Genomic DNA, 20940 nt, shown 5'->3' with positions numbered 1-20940 from the left:
TTTCAAAGAGATCTCGTGAGGGATGGGGCAAAGGAGCTCTGACTTGCCATTGGTGCTATTTTATAGATCTGAATGACATTTGGCAAACACTTGGCATGTTTAACTTACTTCTGACATTGTGACTTTCATGTAGATCTGTCAATGGGCGGTAGTTAAAGAGGAGCGCAAATGTTTTCATTTGCTGATAAATTTGGCACCTTTCAACAAGTCACACAAATTCCTTCAGGTATTTTCACATTTAGCTTTCTATTGGTATGTCATGTTAATCCCAGCACAGGGAGGTTTCACGGAGATCTAGCGAGATGTGGGGGGGGGTAAGTTAAAGGGGTGGTCAAATAATATTTGATCTGCTAATAATGTATTTCTTTATTTATTTATTGGCTTTGTAGGGTGCTACAGCTACCCAAAAAGGGTTTCCTGGCGCCATGGCAGGCAGAGGGCAGAAATCACCAGGCAGTCGGATGGAATTATTGATCGAATAGCCAAGTCTTAAGAGCTCTGCGAAAGTGGGTGTAAGCAGTTTCTTTGCGGATGATAAGGGGCAGAGTGTTCCAGAGGGATGGCCCAAGGTAGGAAAAAGTTCTGCCCCCTATCCTGGAAAGTCTGACCCTGGGCACAACAAAGTTGCCCATGGTTTCAGACCAAAGGTGACGGGAGGGAATATAGGGGCGGACAAGTGATTGAAGGTACTGAGTTGCCATACCTGCCATGATTTTGAACATATAGCTCAGGGCTTTGAACTTAATACGGTTCTCTACCCTGAGCCAATGTAGGTCACGAAGATGTCCAGAGATAGGGGAGGCCCTGGGAATTCTGCAGAGAAGTCGAGCTGCAGAATTCTGGACTAGCTGAAGTCTGCGGGTTATGGCCTTGTTTGAGCCAAGGTAATGAATGTTACTGTAATCGAGCCTTGAGGTGATGAGGGCATGGACTATGGTTTTTTGGGTGGTGACTGGTAGCATCCATAAGATTTTCCTGAGCCATTTTAAGATGGTAAAGCATAACGCTGTAACCTTAACTGTTTGTTGGTGCATGGACAATGAATCGTCAATTATGACACCCAGGTTCCGAGCATGGCTAGAAGGCTTAGGAAGATTACCCATCTCAGCCGGCCAGTGAGAGAGGCTCCAAAGATCTTTTTTTCTTTCTCAGAATAAGAACCTCAGTTTTCTCGCCATTCAGCTGTCGGTGATTTTGAGTCATCCAAGTTGAAATTCTACTAAGGCCATGTTTAAGACAGGAGGGTGCAAGGGGATCGGAGTTAGAGAGGGAAAAAATAATCTGTGAATCGTCAGCATAGGTGAAGAGCGTTAGACCGGCTTGATCCGTAATGTCTGCCAAAGGTCTGCCATACAATTTAAAAAGCAGTGGGCTAAGGATCGAACCCTGAGGTACCCCATGGGGTGATGAGTGAGTTTTAGAGCTAGCGACGGCTGAAAAGATTTTAAAAGTGTGGTTGTCCAGGAAAGAAGTAATCCAGTCCAGAGCAGAGCCGCAAATGCCTAAAGACTTCAATGTGTGGATTAGCAGGTGATGGGAAATAGTATCAAATGCCGCACTGAGGTCTAACAGTATGAGTGCAACTGTCTGTCCGTCATTGAGATAGTGACGCAACTTCTTGGTGACTCCTAATAGTGCTGTCTCAGTGGAGAATCCGGTACGAAAACCGGATTGAGAGGGGTGGAGAATGTTGTTAGTTTCGATGAACTGTGAAAGATGGAAATGGATATGTCTTTCGAGGATTTTAGAGAAGGCTGGCAAAAGAGAAATAGGTCTGTAATTAGAGAGAGTGTCAGGGTCTGCGGTGTTTTGTTTTAGGAGGGGGGTCACCATTGCATATTTCCAGTGTGCAGGAACTGTGGATTCAAGCTATGAAGAATTCAAGGCATTTAGGTTCAAGTAGAATTTTATTAGGGTAAACAAAATTATCATTACAAAGAGTGACATGAAATACAACAGCAGCAATGAGGATAATAAACTAGGATACCAACAGTAAATATCATAAAATTAAAGAATGCAGGGGGAGAAAGAGGAAAAAGGAAAATGAGAAGTAAAGATAAAACAGCCTGAGTGAGACTCTGAGGGGAGGTGGGTGGGTGCATGTGAATCTATGAAAGACACCAATACTGGAGAACCACAGATTACAGGTAAGTAACTATTGTTCTTCTCCAGTATTAATTCTCAAGGCATTTAAGATCACCTGAAGATGAGGGGTATCCAACTGTTTCATGGTGGAAATTGGGAGGGGGTCCTTGGGTGAGCCCGATTTGACTTTATGTAGAATAGTTTTGAGTGAGTCAATATTTGGAAGTGGCCAGGAATCTAAATATGGTATGGGGGTGAAGGGCTCCAAGGTAGGCTCACGCTGAGGGTTAATAGTGATGCCAGGGACGGGTGGAACCCGTGTCAGGGATGCAGATTGGGATTGAGGAGGCCTATGCAAGTTAGAATTTGCGATTTCCAAATGAACTTTAGCAATCTTTTGAGTAAAAAATTGAGCAAGATCATCGCACTGATGTTCATTTAAAGGTAAGGGTTTATGATAGTTTTAGAGCCGCCCATTCTTTCACCAAACGAAGAGAGTTTTGGAGCAGTTGGCAGCTTCAGAGATGGTTTTAGAATCGAAAGTGGCCTTGGCGGTGTTGCACAAACTATGATAATTATTTCTTGCCTTGATGTAGATGAGTTTAGATTCAGGTAAATAGTCTTTCCGCCATCTACGTTCTAATGCTTTGCATTTGGATTTTTCCTTTTTTAAAGAATCATTAAACCATGGTGCTGGAGGACGATGGTTATTTAGTTTGTTGTGAGAGAGCGGAAGACAGGAGTCTATGGCATTGGAAAGCCAATTATGAATATTTATAGCAAGTGCGTCAACTTGTAAGTCTGCCGAGGGAAGTTAGAACATAGAGTGTTATTTAAAGCAGATAAATCAAGTTTTTTCCAGTTCCTTTTCGGTGTCTTCAGAGAAGGGAAGGAAGTGCCAGAGGAGGTAGGCGGGGTGAAGCTAAATTTAGAAAGAAAGTGGTCAGACCAGCAGATGGGTATTGCAGGAGCACATTTAATATGGGAAAGACTGGAGAAAATCGGATCTAACAGATGACATGCTTAATGCGTTGGGTCAGAGTTGAGTAGATTGATGTTCAGAGCAGCTAGGTCAGCAATAAAATTGCTACATGTAAAATTAGATCGGTCATCTAAATGTAGATTTAGGTCGCCTATGAGCGAAAAAAAATGTGGAGCTCATAAGTAAAGGAGTTACATAGCTGGGAAAAGAAGTAGCCCAAGGTGTCTGGTGCCCAGGTGGGCGGTAGGTAGACAATCAACCCGGAGAGCGCAAAGTTGGGACTGAGTGCTAACTTAAAAAGGGCGGCTTTGCAATTGGGGATGTCTACAGGATCAAATCTGCATTGCAGACATTTTTGAAAGATAATGGCTAGGCCCCTTCCAGATTTAAGTACTCTATCCTTCCGAACAATGGCGTAAGTGGGTGGTAGAGCCGCAGCTATATCGGGTCCTGCGCTCTCATGAAGCCAAGTTTCAGTAAGGAATAGTGCATCAGGCTGTTCATCACAGAGAAGGTTAAAAATGTTGAGTTTGTGTTTAGGGAGTGAACGACAGTTGAGACTGAGAAACAAAAAGTTCTCAGTGTGGGCAGCTATATTAATAGTTTGAGAGGTAGATCTTTTAGTTGTGGAGGGGTGAGGCTGATAAGTTGGAGGAGAGAAATTGCAGCAGGAGCATGTTTTACCAGCTATGTTTCCAGCTGAGTACATTTGGCATTCTTTTAGGATAGGAGGACGGAGAGACAAATCTATTCAGACGAAAGCACAAGTCTGTGAGATACCATTTGACCAGGGGTCGTGGCCCCTGGCCCCGGTCGGGGGCGGACGGGCGCAGACGGGCTTACCTTTGGCGCACCTTTAGCGCGCCAGCGGAGCGTCCACTGCGCGGGTTGCCTGGCATCTGCTAAAGAAGTGGACGGGGATCTAGGTCTCATGACCGTCGGGGCTCCGCATCTACTCGACAACCAGTAGCGTGCGATCAGAGCAAGCTGGTTCAGCCCAACACCCTCCACATCAATCAGACCAAAGCCCGCGGTGGACCGGGGTGAGTTCTTACATAAACAACAAGCAATGCGAAAGTGAATATTTTTAAAATAGGAAGTCACTGGTGCCGAATTTCAATTAAAAACAATACTTTGGTGGTAATTCACAAGGAAGTTTAAAGAAGCAGGCTCAACTCACAGGTAACACAGCCTTTCAAAAATACTGCGCGTGTCCGCGAGTACACTATTTCACAGATGTGGATGAAGATGAGATAACCAGAATTTAATTTATCTTGCAAACTGCAAATGCAACTGATGTCTGACCTCTTGGGGCGATGGTTGTTTGTGACAAGCCACTGTACTCAATGGGCAAAGATTACTGTAGTTGTGGTAAGGCGCAAGGTGTATTTGGTGAGTCTCTACAGATAAACCCTGGTGCACGTTGCTGAAGGCAGGTTGTAAAATAATACTATAGGCACTAGCATTCACCATCACCCCTACCACACTTCCACCGCATATATCCACACAACTATTAGTAAAATACTTTTAGTTTTCCATCTAAAACAACAACTTAATAGGGATAGCTTTAGTCATAACACCTTAAACTATAAAAAACCTATGAATTCACTTACAAAGTACAGTTCATATGCAATGTGGTTGCAAAAGAAAAAACCCTGAAATGCCTTAGTTATGGTTAGGTTTGCAAACCACAGCTTACACATCTGCCATGCAAATTAATAAGCCACATACAAATGCAACTCTTATGAACTCAATATTTGCAGCAATAAATTGGAGAATTCCCATCTGGGAGTATCAACAGATTGTCAGTGGAATCACACTGACACAACTTGTAATGTGAATGGTAAGGTAATATCTCTTGTCATCAGTGACATCATTTCTGTAATTTGTCAAGTCATCTGTTACATCAAGTGTGAAGTCATTTCATACCCATAGCTGCAATGTATCTGTGTTTTGTTATGTCAAAATGTGTAGATAGATAGATAGATAGATAGATAGATAGATAGATAGATAGATAGATAGATAGATAGATAGATAGATAGATAGATAGATAGATAGATAGATAGATAGATAGATGGATGGATGGATGGATGGATGGATGGATGGATGGATGGATGGATGGATGGATGGATGGATGGATGGATGGATGGATGGATGGATGGATGGATGGATGGATGGATAGATAGATAGATAGATAGATAGATAGATAGATAGATAGATAGATAGATAGATAGATAGATAGATAGATAGATAGATAGATAGATAGATAGATAGATAGATAGATAGATAGATAGATAGATAGATAGATAGATAGATAGATAGACTTTTGCATAAGAACTTTTCCTCTCCTACCATCTGCAAAACAGGTCAACAAATGGTTACCAGATGTATATGGTGTAGCAGTCTTATGCATATACAGCAAAAAGTAAGAGGGTCCGATTCACGAAGAGACTTATGTGTAGTAAAGTTACAAATGCAGAGTCTCCAGAATGGGGCAGAATCACTGGACTCGGGCAAAATCTCTGCATGGCGCATTGCGTTGCACAGAGATTCTTAACCAAGTGCGGAGAATCCATCACGATTGCAGAGACTCCGCAAAGTGCAAAGACTCTGCATTCATAACTTTACTACACATAACTCCCTTTGTGAATCAGGCCCATAGTCTAGTTTCCCTGCCAGTAACAACAATAGCCAATATAGCTACTCAAAACACACACAGTTCATGTGATACACATTTTCTACTCCAGACTCCACAAACTCTTGAAAGACAAACAATCCTGTGTCCTTACAAAAACACTTATAAAACAGACACACTCAAAATGTGCATACTTTCCTCACCCTATATAGCCTCAGAGTAATATAAGTGCCTGATACGCCAGAAAGCTAAAGACTTTCCACGACACCTGATGTACGCACTCATTGTGAGACACACACAACAGAGTCCACACACACATCCCAATCATGACACCATTCTCCAGACTCCAGATAATCTTAAAAGATACATGCACTCGACTCATGACTTTCCAGACACATGCACTCTGTCTCCCTTGCTCACACTCCTCACATCCACCGTAGTAGTAGTGGAAGACGCTGCTTCTCCTACCTCGGTGCTAAGTCTTGGAATGACCTCCCCCTTCACCTCTGGACCTCTTTCTCTCTTCTGGAATTCAGGACAGGACTCAGACCTGATTGTTCAACCAAACCCTCCATCAGCAGCGGGGGTCTCAGCGCCTGGATACCCTCATGGGTGATTAGCTGCGCTTTCTAAATCCTTATTGATTACTTGATCGATAATGCAAGCAGTCTTGAAATACACACACTTCAATAGACTCCAACTAATACATCTACTCCACAGTACACTCACACACACACTCCAGGTAATTCACATACCAAACACACTTCTTTGATACACATACTCCACAGTCCCCCATACAGACACAGGGGCCTATTCACAAATGTAAATTCCGTTGTAATGTACATTTCCTATACATTTATGACATAATTCTCCTCCCTTACTCCTACCAGGAATCTACAAACAGATTCTTGAGAGGCTTAAACCATTGTATGGGTGCAGAGATCTTTGCCACATTTGCTAAGATCTCCATACAAATATATTCCTTTGAAGAGGTGGGATTTAGGACGTTTCTGGCCATCCCAAGTTGTGGTTAGCTTTGGAAGCCTGTGAATATGTACAAACAAGTACATTGTGGATATTCACATACTCCTCACATTTTCCTTTCCTCTCTAGAAAGGATGCCATCTTTAGTTCTGCCATAATCCATTTTCAGTGTGGGAAGGAACATTTGCATGGGGGATCCCATTCGTCATGAGGAGTGGTATTCACCAAAGAGAACTCAATATAGAGGGAATTGTATCCTGAGTGGAAAGCCATATGATTTCCCTTGGAATCCACATTGACAGCTGTCCTGGTGTAGCTTAACTTGTGGATTCCAATCAGAGTTTGTATAGGTAAACTACACTCAGATGTAGCGTTTTCAATCTACATTTAGCTTTATTACTTTGTTTGTGAATTGGCCTGGTGTGTTTTTCAAGAGTGTGTCGAGGTAGGAGTATAGAATCAAAAGTAGGTAATCTGTATCATGGTGATCCTGTATCTTTTGGGAGTGTTGATTTTCCATGTAGATTTCAATTTGCGTTTGAAAATAGCACAAAGTAGTAAACCTTAGATTTAAATATCCAAGAGTAGTTTTACTACTTTGTTCATAAGGCCCACAGTGCACACAATACAGACCTATGACATATATGACAAAAGGAAAAACTCAAACACACACGATGCACACCCTGCACGCAATAAACAATTTACAGACTAAACAAATGCTCCAGACAATGCAGATGTCTGCGCACACCCTTGATACAATCATAACGTCTGACAAACACACTCATAAATTACACACTCATGACCATTGTTCCCTGTAAACTGTGTGCACGCACAGTGCCTTTACCCGGCGCAGGCACACTCTCACAAAGCGCCCACGTCACTGCTTCACTCGAGATTGAGACCGTTCACCAACCACAGCCTTTAAAATGTGAGCGCCTGAAAAGTATGATCTTTTTCTTGCCTGTGAAGTGCATTGCGCCTCGGGCAGGATGGCGTCTCCAATAAGTACGGATTACTGTCAAGGTGTGGAAAAGGCCACTTTAATGAAACTGGTGCACAAAACGACAGTAAAACAAACCATTAACATGGCTCTACACCCTACATACTACTCGTAGCCTTGGCCTCACTATACATTTCTTTAACTAACCAAAAAAATTCCCCCTCCCCTAATCTACACCCCCTTTAAAACAAAACCAATCAAAATCCACTCACACCCGTCACTCATAACTCGGTGCATCCATCCATTTTGCTTCCACCATTGATGTCCTCTCATTCTACAAATCCCCTTCCCCTCCCCACCAGAATTCAAATGGGTCTGAACATTGACCCGCACTTTCTTTTCCGAACCCTTTAAACTGATGGGGAAAAAACACCACCAGAAAACCCCTCAGAGTTTTTCTGCCCCTCGTGTAGAAACCAAACTTACATTCCTGTTGGCAAATGCAGCATCCCTGCCAACATACTCCTGATCTGCATCAAGTACAATTCAGCCCCGTAAACAGACAGATGCACCCCGTCATCTCGAAAAAGCTCAGATGCCTCATATGTAATGTCTCTGTGTTCCAAAAAGAGAAACCCCTGCACCTTTCAGAACTTCCACAACTCCCTGTTCCCTTTTTGCCTCACTCTGTCAATGGTCCCTGGCCTGTTTGCTCCCCACCATACGCTCTGTGATGCCCCCGTGCTATTTTAATCTCTAGCAAGTCCTGCTTCACAGTTTTTACTTAAGCTAAACCTTTCTTCTTGACTAGGTAATTTTCTCCTAGGTGCACCAATAAAATGTCTGGGCAATGGGCTCTTGTTACCAACAGCCTGATTCACCAATCTCCCGTTTTGCGAGCCCCTAATAGCGATTCATAAGGAATCGCTATTAAGGACTTGCAAAACGGGATTCATGTAGGAATTGCTAAATAAATAGCGATTCCTACACAATCCTTATTTGCGAGTAGCAAATTGCTAATCGCAAATAAGGAATAACTCCCCATTCATTCCTATGGGCCAAAAGGCCCATAGGAATGAATGGGGAGTATTCCTTATTTGCGATTAGCAATTTGCTACTCGCAAATAAGATAGCGATTTAAAGGGTGCCAGGGGTGTCCAAAGGACACCCTGTAGCACCCCTTAAATGCAAATTGAAACAGGTGTTGCGCACACACATGTCCAAAGGACATGTGTGTGTGCAACATGCAACTCAGAAAAATGCTTTTAAAAGCATTTTTCTAAGTTTTTGCTATTTACCGAGAGGTCTGACCTCTCTGTAAATAGCGGCCCGAAATTGCGATTTAGCAATTTAAAAATGGTTGATGAATTGCATTTAAGGAATCTCAAATAGAGATTCCTTAAATGTAATTCCTCGCAATTTAGCGAATTAGCAATTACCGATTTTTGCATTTGGGATGATGAATCCCAAATGCAAAAATAGCGCTCGCAAAGGGCCAGATTCTCAGAATCTGACCCTTTGCGAGCCGATTTCGGCTTGATGAATCAGGCTGCAAGTGCCTAAATGTGGGCAATAGCTCATGCCACCGCATGCCTCCATTCCAAAACCATTTCAACGGTACTACCATACCAGTCAGACCCAGCTGTCTTCCTCCTTGCCGTGACTCAGCACACTTCACAAAAGAATACCCGCAGATCAAAACCTCTATATGGCCTCATAGTTGGCCTGTAATGCAACCTAGTAGAAAACAAACTCATGCTATTGGTCATTGTGCAACCTCCACCCCAAACGCACATAGCACAGATAGCGGCTAGATCACCAACGCCGTCCCTGCTGAATATCCCCCGCTGTCCAACGCCTGCCCTCAGCCTCCGTCACCATCACAATCCGGAATGAATACATCCCGAAATCCTTCGCCACATAGCCCAACAAACCTAATGCGTTCCTCAGGACCCCCAACACCTGCGAAGACAAAAATGCTCTCCATTCTCATGCAGAAAAATCTCTTCCAGCCCACCCCCTTGTTCGCTCAACTTTTCCCACCAAGCACACGGGCAAACCGACACATCAAGGTATGGCCGCAATGTCACACAAAGGCCCTTGCCTGACTGGTCCGTCTTGGACTTGGGAACCCAAACCTGAACTGCCCCCCTTTGCCTATGGACTTCACGCCCAAGAATTCCCCTATGCGTCACAGAGCCTACCACCTCCGTAACTCAGAAAGTGCCAAAAACAGCCACACCATAATGACTGAAAAACATAGCATATCCCATGCTTTCCAACACACCCTTGGAAGCGCAGCATTCACTTGCTTCCGAATGCGCAGTGTAATGAGCTCTCTCAACCGATCACTCATCCCCCTCTCCCTTGAGCACCCCTCCAAGATGCTCTTTCCCATGTGTGTGTGCGTGTGTGTGTGTGTGTGTGTATGTTCTTATATAGCACTCGATTTTACCCTTGGGCATCTCGGCGCTTGCCTTGGGAACCCGTCCTGGTTTTTCCCTGTGAGATCACCCGCGCTGGGCATCCCCAAGGTGAAAGCCAGGCATCCCGCCGCGGGGGGGCAGTTGTAGAGATTAAGCAAGCATGTTGCCCAGAGCTGCATAGTGTGAACTCGTGCTTAGAGTGGGCACCGAAGCGAGAATTATCGAGTCCGTGGACAATTGGGTTCAGGACCCTGCCGCGTCGGGAATCGAACCCTGGTCGCGGGTCTGACCTCAGCTTCAGGGTATGCCTCGTCTAACCAGTGAGCCACACTTCTCCACATGTCACCTACCGATGGCTCGTATCCCCACACACTTTTCCAAAAAAGGCTATGCCCACCAAATTACCCACTATCATGACCACTGACAAACCCTTGCCACTTAAAGACATAATACAATTTACCACATCATCCCATCGTGCTAGTCCTCCATCCAAAATTCCCTAGGGGACCGCCCCGACTGCAGAAATTCCTCCCACGTTAGCCCGTATGCTTTCCCCGTTGAGTCCAATAGGGAACCCAAGATCAGTTGCATCACACGCTTTCGCCTACGTCCCACAACTGGTCCAGCATTGCAGTCTTCCTGCCATCCGCCCCTGGGGTCAACTCATGGAACCTCGTCCACTGAAATTGAGAGAGAGCATTAGCAATGTCATTGTGTATACCTGGAATGTGTCTCGCCTTGAAAGTAACGTTGTGCCGCAAACATTGTAACACATGCACTCTCAACAACCACCACACTTTTGATTCCTTGGCAGACTGCCAATTGACCATGTCAACGACCGCCATGTTATCCAAATTAAAAAGGACTTTCTTGTTCTCCAAGTAGTGCCCCCACAAGCACACTGCCACCATAGGAGGAAAAAATTCCAGAAAAGTGATGCATCACCCTCTCCGCTTCCACCCCTCTGGCCACTCCCCGGCACATCACCACTCCTGCCAGAAAAAGCCAAAACCATGTCCTCCAGCGGCATCTGAAAGCATCTCCACAGACCACTCCATATACTCCCCAAACCCCAACATTGGAATGCCATTGCACTCGTCCAGAAATCTACATCTCAGCCTCAAATCTTCCCTGACCGTGCTGTGATTCTCACCCTGTGATGTGGCATTAAGGTCCCGGACATTGCCCAGCCCAATCTCCTACGAAATATCCTGCCGGACCTGACCGCCTTACATGCAAACATTAGGGGCCCCAACAGGATCTGCACGTCCTTTACCTGCACTTTTGAACTGGCTAACACCGCATCCAAGAGCTCCAAGCAACGTCTCTTCTTCTCATCAGGCAGACGAATCTCCATCTTGTCCGAATCCAGCTTCACACCCAAAAAGGTAATCACCTGAACAATCCCCACTTTCTTTTCTGGCGCTAAAGGGACCCCCTAGTCCTGCATTAAATCCTGGAACAACTATACTCTCCTGACAATCCCTGAATTGTGGGGCCCTTACCATGAAAAAATCATCCAAATAGTCAGTCCTAAACCTGCTTTCTAACCAGGTGGACAATTTTGTTTTGCAAAAATGAAGTAAAAGCCTCAAATTGAACATTCCATCGGCAAAGCCTTGTCCACAAAAAACTGCCCTCCAAACTGAATGCTCAGCAATTCATGGTCCGCAGGGTAAACCAGGAGCAACCGAAATGCTGATTTGATGTCACATTTTGCCATAAGGGAACCCTTTCCCACCTTGTTGACCAACTGAACTGCTGTGTTGACGGAGGCATATTGCACCTTACTACACCCTTCAGGAATTAAATCCTTAACCGACTACCCCGCCGGCCAGGAAAGGTGATGGATGAGGTGACACTCACCCGCCTCCTTCTTGGGCACCACCACAATAGGCGAAATCCTCAAATTAACCAGGGCCAGTCCAGAAACAGTGCCTCCATTCTGCCCTTCGACACCTCCTTCATTAACTTTCTCCAAACCAATGCCTCATGGCCCTTTACTGATCTTAAATCTTCTACCACAGTCAAACCCTGGGACCCTCATCACACAAAGGAAAACCAAACTGGAAACCTGTCAACAACAATTCCCTTTCCCATTCAGATCCCAGCATGACCAGCCCTCTGTCCAAGCAGTCCATCTTAACTGGCGTTCATGCCTTTTCCGATGGAACCCTAACCTCCCCTACACAATACCCGGTCGCTGTAACCAGTCCACTGTACCCCAACACCTCCTTGTAACCCAGCAAACCCTCCCTGGATGCCACACTGGGTAAGCATGTGCTTGCCACCACATTTTGAAACTCGTGACCTATTTCCAATATTCCTGTGAACACCGTCCCCTATTGAATGCCCAGCATGCTCCAGCAATCACTGTCTGTCCCTGGCCTGCCATACCCACCTATGTCTGGGTGCGATGCTCTCGAAAGGACCTGTAGATGACCGGCCAGACACTCGCCATATAAGTCAATGGGGCTGGCCTCTCCAGTATCATGGTTTTGCAAGAACAACTCATAATTCAATTGGTCCCACACCTCATCCTCTTTCTCCGCCGGGGGTGTCAGAAATTCTTTGTCATAACGCACCCATGCCCATCCTCCAAAAGTCCAAAAGGCTTGAATTCCCACCTCCGCAAATCCACCTGTTCTTCCTTTTTGCGTTGCCCCAACCTTACCTGGCTACAAGATCGGTGCCTGCACCAAAGATTTTCGTCCTGCTGCCGCTGGTCTCTCCCTTTGGTTCAGCTGTGTGTTTGTTGCCATGTCCTGCAAGACACCAACACTACCCCTCCGGTTAAGCACACCCCACCTTCTACTTCTCAGAGGTTCTGTCGACCACTCAACCTCACAGCTACTCCTGTCCAACAGCTCCCCATCATCCACAATCTCACCCTACTCCAACTCCTCGTCGTCATAATCCAGGTCCCTGTCCCCAATTCCACCATCCGTACATTGGGCACTCGTGACCGGCACTTCCCCATCACTTCCCCATTACACCATCTCCAAGTTGCTCTTGAAATAACTCCTGTGAAGGGTCCTATTCTTGCCAGCCAGATGCACCCTCCTGGCCCTGGCTTGCTTGACTCCGCCGTCCCAAGGCCAGCCGTAGCGTTGCATGCCCTGTCTTCGGGCTGGGGTGCAAAGGCTGCTCTAGACCCTCACGACTGGCCCACCCGTGACCAATCCCTCACACCTACCTCCATCCCCTGGTTGGTATTAGTCTGTCCCTGACCTGGCAGCACTGTATAAACAGAAGGGGGGAGATGGCACCACTCCCACCGACCCAGACCCCCATCCTGGAAAGCCTCCGCCCCATCCAAACCATCGATCAAGGTGGGGGTAGGCATGACCACCATCCCAGGACCCCCACACCTCAGCTCACCCAAAACTAGAGCACCACCCGCTTCCAGCCCAGCTGATATTGTACTTCCGTCTCTCCCTCCCTGTCTGCCCTAGAGCCCCCGGGACAACCCTCTCAGCCAAGTTCAATGGCCTACCCACTGACCACCCCTACCCCCAAACACCAACGGGTCCACTTCAGGGGCCCCACTTAGGCCCACAGCAACCACTGTGAGGGGGGACGGGCACCAGCTGCTTGTGCTACCCCTCCCCTCTCCCCAATCCTGCCCCCTCATCTCTTCTCTCAGTCAGGGCCTGCCTTCACGGACTGGAGAGGTCATGCAGCAGACCCCGAGCAGTGCAAATCCTGCCTCCTCACTGCCCAACAGCACCACCGCACCCTCTGGCTGCACTACAGTGTGCAGGCCGAGCCACTAGGACATGCCAACTCCCACCCCGAGGACTCACCCACGCTACCAGCCGCACTCAGCCCGTCCACAAAAGGTAGGGGCCTGAACTTGGGCCACGGGCCCCAAACCCTGCCTCTCCCACCTCATCGCCTGTAGTGCGAGCTGACCTTTTTGGAACTTCCCCCCATCCAAACGCCCCCCCCCGCCCCCCCCCCCCCAACCGGAGAAACCCTGGCCGCACCACTGCCCGAACCTACAGCTTGCCCCCCCCCCTCACTCACCCCGCCCACTACCTCGAGAAATTACGGGCTGCAACAGATGGCCAGCTGCTTCCCGCAGCCTGCATTCAACCCACCTTTTTGAACCTTTCGAATGGGCGATGCACAAGCCAAGATGGCTGCAGTCACTCCACCCGCTGATCTACACTTTGGGCGCTCTTCGGGGGCAATGCCCAACTGAGCATATTGAGTTGAAAAGTGGGAGCCACACATGTTCTTGTGTGTCCAGTAGTCTTCAGGCATCAATAAAATATCAATATAACTATGGTGATTAATGAGCCTGCTGGAGAGAGAGCAGACTTTTGTCTAGTGTCAGTTTCCTAAAGTAGCGCAAAGGGTTAATGTGCTTGCTGCAAAGAATGTGTGACTGACGTTTACCATGCAGATCACACAACTGAGTGTAGAATGAGTAGATCTATAATAGTAGATCTCAGGGCACGAGTCGGGGTACCACGCGGGTGGACGGCATCCCCCCACTTATTTCTGAGGGTTTTTCAGGGTGGACGCCGTCCACCCTGCTAAATCAAAACCGCGTCCACCATTAAAAAACGGGAGCGCGGCGCGACAAAGTAAATAAAGCATTTCCACATTTGTCCGTAATTTTAAACGGGCACAGCTTGCCCCCACCTCCCTTCTTGACTCCGATGCTGTATGAAAGCTCAGACACCCAGCAGCACTGTAGAGGCACAGCGGGATGGCTACCCTCACACCCCCAGCCCTTGATGAGCTGTTAAAATGTGCTCGAAGGTGACTGAGAGGGAGGGGCGGCAGCTTCGGAGCAGCGACATCTATTCACATGCAAACAGCCCTGAATGCGTCTTGTATCTACTATTTAGAGGGGGGCTCACAAATTCCATTTCTACCCAGGGCCCCAAACATCCGAGACTCGGCCAGATTACACCCCGGATTACACCCAGGCACCACGTGGTTCTCTTCACATAGCTTAATTACTGTCACTAAATTGTAAGCAAACCTCGGTTCTTCAAACATGCAGGCTATAATGTAAGAAAATAAAGAAATGGCACAATCACACCCACACTGAATAACAAAATATGGAGGACAATCAGTTCAATCAGTTCTCTCGGAGTATCTCCTGTAAGTACAGTACATCACAGTGGGGGGTGGCATTTTGAACAGAGAGCCTGTCTTCTCGTTGTCTTGTGCAGGAGAGGAACCCAAGATGATACCAGAATACTGCATGCCCACCCCTGTGTTCCCTCTCCTGTGATGGCTCCTGCCCTCCCCTCAGTGATGGCACCTGTCCCCCCATGTTGTGGCTCCAGTCCACCCCCACCTGTGATGGCTCCTGTCCCCCCCGTGGTGGATCCTGTCTCCGCCCTGGGTGGCTTCTATCCCAGTCCTGGAATGGCCCCTGCAGCGAGGGTGAAGTTCTTGATGGGCCTCTTCTCAAAAGGGCTCAGCTCGAAATTAATATGGAAAGGTGGGCGTGTAAGTAAGTGAAGGGATGTGTGAATGGCTGGATGAATTAGTGAAAGGGTGAATGGATGAATGAAAGATTGAATAAATGGATAATGAGAGAGGATAGATGGATTGATGAGTGAGGGGAAGGATGGAGAGAAAATGTAAATAGCTGGATGTATGGGTGGAAGGGTAGCTGGATGATTGATGAGGGGAAAGATGGATGAGGGGAAGGATGAGGGACGGAGGGAAAGGATGGATGGATGAGGGGAAGGATAAATGGATGAGGGGAAGGATGGATGGATGGATGGATGGAGGGGATGGATGGATGGATGAAGGGCAGGATAAATGGATGGGATGGATGGATGGGTGGGTGAGGGGAAGGATGGGTGAGGGGAAGGATGGATGAAAGGAAGGATGGATGAGGGGAAGGATGAAGGATGGCTGGATGAGGGGCAGGATGGATGGATGGATGGGTGAGGGGAAGGATGATGGATGAGGAGATGGATGGATGGATGGATGGAGGGGAAGGATGGATGGATGAAGGGCAGGATAAATGGATGGGATGGATGGATGGGTGAGGGGAAGGATGGATGAAAGGAAGGATGGATGACGGGAAAGGATGGATGATGAGGGGAAGGATGGATGGATGGATGATGAGGGGAAGGATGGATGGATGGATGATGAGGGGGTGGGTGAAAGGATGGATGATGAGCGGAAGGGTGGATGGATGGATGATGAGGGGATGGATGGATGGATGATGAGGGAATGGATGGATGATGAGGGGGTGGGTGAAAGGATGGATGGATGATGAGGGGAAGGATGGATGGATGATGAGGGGAAGGATGGATGGATGATGAGGGGAAGGATGGATGGATGATGAGGGGAAAGGATGGATGGGTGATGAGGGAAAAAGGATGGATGGATGATGAGGGGAAGGATGGATGGATGATGAGGGGAAGGACAGATGGATGGATGGATAGATTATGAGGGAAAAGGATGGATGGATGATGAGGGGAAGGATGGATGGATGATGAGGGGAAGGATGGATGGGTGGATGGATAGATGATGAGGGAAAAGGATGGATGGATGATGAGGGGAAGGATGGATGGATGATGAGGGGAAAGGATGGATGGGTGGATGGATAGATGATGAGGGAAAAGGATGGATGGATGATGAGGGGAAGGATGGATGGATGATGAGGGAAAAGGATGCATGGATGATGAGGGAAAAGGATGGACGGATGATGAGGGGAAGGATGGATGGCTGATGAGGGGATGGATGGATGGATGATGAAGGGAAGGACAGATGGATGGATGGATGGATGGATGATGGGTGGGTGAAAGGATGGATGGATGAAGAGTGGGTGAAGGGATGGATGGGTGGGTGAAAGGATGGATGGATGGAGAGTGGGTGAAGGGATGGATGGATGGATAAGTGGGTGAAAGGATGGATGGATGGATGGATGATGAGTGGGTGGGTGAAAGGATGTATGGATGGTTGATGAGTGGGTGGGTGAAAGGATGGATGGATGAGTGGGTGGGTGGATGGTGGATGGGTGAAAGGGTGGATCAGTGGATTGGATGGTGGGTGGGTGAAAGGATGGATGAGTGGGTGGGTGGATGATGGGGGGTAGGTGGATGAGTGAAATGATGGATGGATTGATGGATTGATAAGTGCAAGGGTGAATGAATGGACATATGAGTGAAAGGGTGGGTGTAAGGATGGATGAGTGAGTGAAAGGGAGGGTAGATGGACAAAAGGATGAATAGATGTGTGAAGGAGTGAAATGATAGATGGATGAGTGATAGGGGCAATGGATGGATTCATGAGTGGATGAGTAGATGGATGGATGGGTGGGTGGATGGATGGATGGAAGGAAGGCTAAGTGAAAGGGTCGATGGAGAGAGAAAGGGAGGATGGATGGATGACTGAAAGAGTGGATGGGTGGAAGGATTAGTAAGTGAAAGGATGGCTGGATTGGTGAAAGGGTAAATGGCTGAATGGATGAGTGAATGGATGGATGGGATGAAGAGTCGATGGATGAGTGTACAGATGGATAGGGTGAAAGGGTGGATAGATGGATGGATAACGGAGATGAGTGAAAAGATGGATGAGGGGATGGATGAAGGGATGGATGAGTGAAATGATACATGGAAGGATACATGATGGATAGGTTTGCAAATGGTTGAATACTTTTGGAAATGGCTGGGCTTACTTATATACTATTGCGCGACCTCTGATGTGTCTGTAAAACGTACCTATTGTTCTGAAGTTTTGTCCTAAATTTTGACCTCCTGTCCTGAATTTGTGTCCTGAATTTTGACCCTTTGTCCTGAATTTTTACACTCACCGTCCTGAATTTGCACCAATGCCAGTTGGTCACCCTAATTCTTTGTGCGGTAGAACCGAGGCTCTTTAACACAGCAGCATGAGAGTGACGAGAGAGAAACCTGGCAGAGTGCTGCCAAAGAGCTCTCCCACTCAGAATATTTCATTATTCAAGTGATCGTGAACAATTAAGGGTAAACTGAGATGTGAAAAACTAAACACAATGCGATGCGGCTTCACAAGACTTGAGGAGTTAATTAAGTATTAGTACTAGCAAGTGTGCTGTAAGTTAAATTAAAACATTTTACATGCACTGTGCGCCTCGTGCGTGTAGAATCAGAGTACCACTAGACCCGGCCCTGCCAATTAAGTGCCGGCGCTAAGCACTGGCACAAATTAAGCCCTGCATTGAACAATTGACACCAGGCTACAAAATGTAAGTAGTATGATGGTGTACCCTTGTGTGTTCTTCCGTGTGTCGCTGTTTCCACATGGAATGTTTAATGATGACAGCAACGCCCCCTTCTAGTTTGTGTTGTCGGTCTGAATTGTATAATTTTGTGGAATGGGGAGGTGTAGGATGGCGCTGGATTGTTCATTTAAACATGACTCCGTGATGACGTCTGACTTGGCATTACGTATGTCAGTATATTTTTAATTTAGGCTCAATCATGTCAGTGTTTGGATAATTGCACTACTGGGTAGGGGGCACAAAGTTTTGCAAAGGTTCTGCCCGCTTTCTTCAAGGGGTCCCCACAAAATGACATCATGAGCTAGGCCTACCCCGATTTTATAGTAAGTAGTCTCTGTAAAGGGGGAAACAACCATTACAATGCATGAGTCATAATCGGCCCTTTTTTTAGGAACTATCACAAAAATAAACAGTATTAATACAAAGTAAAGCAATGTTTATATTTTGTTGCACTGAAGTAAATGAAGGCAAACAAGTCAAACTAAAATATACCAAAACTAAATACATTTCCTAAAATAAATAGAAATAAATAAATCTGCTAAAATAAATACAATGGCCAGTTAATATATCTAAAATTTAGGCATTGACCCAAGTTAATGCCCCGGCAGCTTGATTGTCTTCAACCAAGATTCCCAATGTTAGACTAATGTTCTGATTTGTTACCTTTGCTGCAAATTGTAAAGCGTTCTGATATCCTTCAGGATCAAGTTCGCGCTATATAAAACTTTATAAATAAAATAAATAAATCTAGCCACAGCTAGAGAGAGGCAGCTGGGACAAAACTATGTAATACAGAGTCGCTAGTTTACAATAGGTGGGAAGATAACATAAAACACTCATCGATAGAATAACATGAATATGGAGCCCTAGTGTGTGTAATAGTCATTGTCGAGTGTGGGAAGCAGCCTCTCTGGGAACCTGTAATGTATACAAAATCTTGCAGTCAAACTTTCCTGTAGTGTTTTGAAAATGTGTTGATGTCACCTTCGCCAAACTTCATCCACATTTGGGCTGCTAATTCCTCCATACAGGGACCTTTAGTCACAGGCTTAAGTACCAAGCAGCTTCAATTGTTAAATCTTGCATTATATGCAAATGATAGATCTGCCTTACATGTGATGTCACTTCCTGTTGTGATGTCACTTCCTGTTGTGATGTCACTCCCTGTCGTGATGTCACTTCCTGTCGTGATGTCACTTCCTGTGACCACGCCTACCTTGGAGAGTCCCCCCACTTCTTTTTTTAGGACTTGTGCCCTGGTAGATCTATAATACATGAAAGGTCTGTCGCCCAGAGAGGGGCTTTGGAGTTAGGAGGGGCCCTGTTCTAATGTGGTAGTCAAAGAATTCATGGAGAAGGAGTTCATAGGAAGGGGCGTGAAGTATCGTGGCAGATGGAGAGCCACGGACGCTACGACCAGGGGACGGGAACCTGGGAGGAGGAAACGGGAAAGGGAGGAGTCGGATGGAGGAGAGTCAGTTTAAGCTAGAGTTGGCAAGAGAAAGGAGGTATGCTAAGAGCAGTGAATAAAGAGCTCTACCTACCTAGCCACATGTCCTTGTCGTATGTCCTAGCCAGTTGCCAGTGCCGAGATATCCAAGGGTTTTCTTAGAAACTGTTTAGTAGACCTTTTTGAAACTAATCTTTCAAGGGAACCTTGCCTATTTATATGTAATGTACTTGTATCTTTTTGCTGTAAATCCCTTTTTGTGAGAAAAGAAGAGCATATTAGGACACCAACGCTAGCTTAAGTGCAAGCGCTGTTTAAATCTGCCCTAGGTTCGAACTCAGTAAAAGTGGCCAAAAAAAATCTGGTGGTTGAATTGCAGTGTGCAAATGGGAAATCTAGGATCAATATATGTTTGAACAAATTGGGAGATATTGCTCAAATACTTTTTCTCCAAATATCCTGTTTGTTCTGTATCTCATATTAAAGCATTTCTAAATAGTTGCATTCAGAAAGTACGCTGTACATAAAAAGTATTGTGTTTATTCAATAGCCTATAAAGTTTGTCAAGTAAACATGAAGGAGTGTTGGCTTAGATTTCCAAATAGTCGCTATCACTTCTGTTCCATCATCGGCCCAGTCAGGTACTCTGCTTTTCCACAGGAGCTATGAATTATGCAGCCACCCTATAAGACTCATAGCAAAGACTTCTACTGCTCTACATCTATGCGCTTCCTTATCTTTGTTTAAAACCCTCTTAGGAAACACATGAATCACTACACTAAACCTGTGCAGGATGGGCTTGCACAAGCACATCAATGGTACATTGCAGCATCGGAAGTATAAGGAATTGACAGGGCCACTAAAATTGTGCAATTCTGTGGCCACTGCTTTTTGTTTGCATAGTTATGGATTTGCCACACAATCCGTCATGTGCCACATAATCTTCAAATTTTAACCAACCAATAATTGTTTCTAACTCAAACTAATTAAAAGTTACTAAAAACGTTGTGACAAATGTGTTAGTGTGTGGAAGATTATGAGGGGGTGAATGTGTGGCTTCATTCGAGCTTGACTCCGTGCACGGAGGTGGAGGAGGCGCTGCCAGTACCGGGGCGGCACCCCCGTTGCGGGCCTGGGGGAGTGCTGATTACGCCGCAACTTGCGGATGTCCAGGTGGGGACTCCCTTGGG

The sequence above is a fragment of the Lissotriton vulgaris genome, chromosome 1_1, assembly GCF_964263255.1.
Source record: "Lissotriton vulgaris chromosome 1_1, aLisVul1.2, whole genome shotgun sequence".
Lineage (NCBI taxonomy): Eukaryota > Metazoa > Chordata > Amphibia > Caudata > Salamandridae > Lissotriton > Lissotriton vulgaris.
The sequence above is the reverse complement of the archived record's forward strand: the minus strand, read 5'-3'. Positions refer to the sequence as shown.